Below are 4,301 nucleotides of genomic sequence, written 5' to 3'. Positions count from 1 at the left end.
GGCGGAGCTTGCAGTGAGCTGAGATCCGGCCACTGCACTCCAGCCCGGGCGACAGAGCGAGACTCCGTCTCAACAACAACAAAAAAAAAAATACAAAAGTTAGCCAGGCATGGTGGTGGGCACCTGTATTCCCAGGTACTCAGGAGGCTGAGGCAGGAGAATCCCTAGAACCTGGGAGGCAGAGGTTGTGAGCTGAAATCGTGCCACTGCACTCCCACCTGGGCGACAGAGAGAGACTATGTCTCAAAAAATAAAAAATTAAAAATAAATAAAAAGGTATTACAAAGATTTTCAATGAAGAGGTACCTAGGGCAACATATGTGGGAAGTGGCACTGGGTTTCAATGCCCTTACCCCAGCACATCATTCTGCAGGAACCCCCACATGTTCAGCAATCTGGAAGCTCTCTGAACCCAGTACTTTTGGGTTTTCATGGAGGCTTCATTACATAGGCCCGACTGATTACATCGTTGGCCATTGGCAGTCAATTCAACTTTCAGCTGCTGTCCCCTCCCTGGAGGTAAAGGGGTGGGGCTGAAAGTTCCAACCCTCATATCACATCCCGAGGCCATCCAGGAGCCCACCAAGAAGTCACCTCATTAGAACATAAGATGCTCCTATCAGCCAGGAAATCCCAAGGGATTTGAGAACTCTGTGTTAGGAACTAGGCTTAAAGACCAGATATTAGAACAAATGATCCTCCTAGTGTCCAAGGGTTTTAAGGAGTTCTAGACCAGGAGCTTGTGGTAGAGACCAATATAGGTATATTTCTTGTTATTTTATATTCCCAGCTCCCCAAGGTTACCCATTTTAAAAGTCTAGTAAGTTTCCTTTACCTCTCTCCTTGCTCAAACATGCACGCACATATATACTGGGTGAATTTTTTCCCCTTTTGCCTTTACTAGAATTATTATTATTATTATTATTTTTTTTAGGTTGTGTTTCTAGGGAAGACCTTACGGACGTCCTTCCCAGTTAGTGCTTACTGATTTGAGTAGTACTTGGAAGGACGTAACTTTTTTTTAATTCAAGCTCTTTATTATGGACACTTACAACATCATATATGCAGACAGCCTAGTACAGCGAACCCAGCTTTAACAATTAACACATGGCCAGTTTTGCTTCATCTCTATTTCCACTCGATTATTTTAAAGAAAATTCCAGACATTTCATCTATAAATATTTCAGTATGAAATATAGTTCTTTTAAGAACTTTTCTTAAAAGACAATTTTCATATCATCACCTTAAAAAAATGAACAATTTCTGGCCAGGTGCCATGGCTCATGCCTGTAATCCCAGCACTTTGGGGGGCCAAAGCAGGAGGATCACTTGAATCCAAGAGTAAGAGACCAGCATGGGCCACATCACAAGACACTGTCTCTACGAAAAAATACAAAAAATTAGCCTGGCATAGTGGTGTGCACCTATAGTCCCAGCTACTTGGGAGGCTGAGGTGAGAGGATCACCTGAGCCTGGGATTTTTTTTTTTTTTTGAGTCAGAGTCTTGTTCTATCACCCAGGCTGGAGTGCAGTGGCGTGATCTCGGCTCACTGCAAGCTCTGCCTCCCGGGTTCACGCCATTTTCCTGCCTCAGCCTCCCTAGTAGCTGGGACTACAGGCGCCCGCAACCACGCCTGGCTAATTTTTGTATTTTTTTTTTCGAGATGGGGTTTCACCATGTTAGCCAGGATGGTCTCGATCTCCTGACCTCGTGATCCGCCTACCTCAGCCTCCCAAAGTACTGGGATTACAGGCGTGAGCCACAGCACCCGGCCCAAGTCTGGGAATTTGAGGCTGCAGTGAGCCATGATTGCACCACTGCATTCCAGCCTGGGTGACAGCACAAGTTCCTGTCTCAAAAATAAATAAATAAATAAAAAGAAAGAAAATGAAAATGAACAATTTCTTAAAATCACATAATCAGTTGCAGTTGATTTGTTCAAATCGGAGTTAGAGTTTAAACAAGATAATTGGGCTTAGAGGATAAAGCTCTTATATATCTTTTTTTCTTTCTTTCTTTCTTTTTTTTGAGATGGAGTCACACTCTGTCTCCCAGGCTGGAGTGCAGTGGCACGATTTCAGCTCACTGCAACCTCCACATCCCGGATTCAAGCAATTCTTCCCCCTCAGACTCCTGAGTAGCTGGGATTACAGGCATATGCCACCAAGCCTGGCTAATTTTTGTATTTTTTTGTTTTTGAGACCGAGTCTTGCTCTGTTGCCCAGGCTGGAGTGCAGTGGCGTGACATCGGCTCACTGCAACCTCTGTCTCCTGGGTTTAAGCAATTCTCTTATCTCAGCCTCCCAATTAGCTGGGAATACAGGCATGCACTACCATGCCCAGTTTTTTTTGTATTTTTAGTAGAGATGGGGTTTCACCTTGTTAGCCAGGCTGGTCTCAAACTCCTGACCTCACGTGATTTGCCCATCTCGGCCTCTCAAAGTTTTATATTTTTGAAGAGACACGGTTTCATTATGTTGGCCAGGCTGGTCCTGAACTCCTGACCTCAGATGATCTGCCTGCCTCAGCCTCCAAAGTGCTGGGATTAGAAGCATGAGCCGCTGCACCCAGCCGTTTCTTACATATCTTTTAATCTATGACTTCCTTTTTTCTTGCTATTTATTTTTTGGAGAAACCAAACACTAACTCATATAGAGTTTCCACATACTGCCTTTGAGTACACCCCCCATGGTACTGATTAACAAATTAGATGCTCTGTATTTTCTCTAAAATATCTGGTCATTAACTAGAGTAGTAGTTCTCAATCAGTTTTGTTTTTTTGTTTGTTCATTTGCTTTTTCCTCTAGAAGACATTTGGCAATGTTTGGAGATATTTGTGGTCGTCACAACTGGAAGGAAGGATGGTATTGCTGGCACCTATTGGCTAGAGGCCAGGGCGCTGCTAAACATCCTTTACTGTACAGGACAACCTCCTCCCATCCCAACAAAGAATTATCTGGTCCAAAGTGTAAATAGTGTCAGAGATGAGAAACCCTGCTGTAGAGGTTTGATCAAATTCAAGTTCAATTATTTTGGCAAGGTCTGCTTGTCAGTTTTTGTGATCAGATTTGTTAGTGGGCTTAAGTGTCATCAATGTGATTTATCCATTCTAAAGTGATTGCCTTTTGCATAATGTCATGCTTTCATTGATGATCATTGCCTACATTCATTACGTTGTTAGGAGTTGTAAAATGATCATCTTCTTATTGTGTCTCTCTTTCAGCCATTACTGGAATCCTTTTATTTCCATTACTGGAATTTCCATTACTGGAATCATTTTATAAAAATAAAATCGCCCAGGCCGGGTGCGGTGGCTCAAGCCTGTAATCCCAGCACTTTGGGAGGCCGAGACGGGCGGATCACGAGGTCAGGAGATCGAGACCATCCTGGCTAACATGGTGAAACCCCGTCTCTACAAAAAATACAACAAAATTAGCCGGGCGTGGTGGTGGGCGCCTGTAGTCCCAGCTACTCGGGAGGCTGAGGCAGGAGAATGGCGTGAACCTGGGAGGCGGAGCTTGCAGTGAGCTGAGATCCGGCCACTGCACTCCAGCCTGGGTGACAGAGCCAGACTCCGTCTCAAAAAAAAAAAAAATAATAAATAAATAAAATAAAATAAAATAAAATAAATCGCCCCACATGAATGATCTGATTACTCAGAGGGATAGTACGTGTAGGAAAGTGAGGATAAATGCTTGATTCTTTCCATTCATTTTCATTAGTTTTCAGAATTATGAGTTTCAGAATACTGCATTGGTTTCCTAGTTTCCAAAGGTGATTGCAGCAGATTGTATTTTCCAAAGATAGTTGCAACAATAGGCTTGTCCCATATGTTCTTCTAGAATCTTGCCACTCCCACTTTAAGAGGTGGAGTCTAACTCCTCTGCCCATGAATCTGGATTTGTTTATTGTTTGTAACCAATGCTGTGTGACTCCCAAGCCTCAGTCATAAGAGGCACTGTGGCCGTCACCTCATTAGCTGAAACTCCTGTGTTTGAAGTCTTCAGCCATGTAAGAAGTTCCAAGTGCTGTGAGCCGCCATGCTATGAGGAAGCCAAGTCACGTGGGGAGGCTACTAGTCCCAGTCTTTGAGTCCTCCCACCCCAGGTGCCAGACATGTGTGCAAAGCAGGCTTCATAGGTTTGCAGCCTTCAGGCATCAGGTTATTTCCAGCCTTTGAATCCTCCTGGTTGAGGCCACAGACATCAGGAGCAGAGGCAAACTATCTCTTCTGTGAGCTGTCTGAATTCCCAACCCACAGAATCAGTGAGCACAGTAAAATGTTTGTCTTATAATACTG

This window comes from Colobus angolensis, unplaced genomic scaffold, assembly GCF_000951035.1.
Source record: "Colobus angolensis palliatus isolate OR3802 unplaced genomic scaffold, Cang.pa_1.0 Scaffold31, whole genome shotgun sequence".
Classification (NCBI taxonomy): Eukaryota; Metazoa; Chordata; class Mammalia; order Primates; family Cercopithecidae; genus Colobus; species Colobus angolensis.
This window is presented reverse-complemented; position numbering follows the sequence as displayed.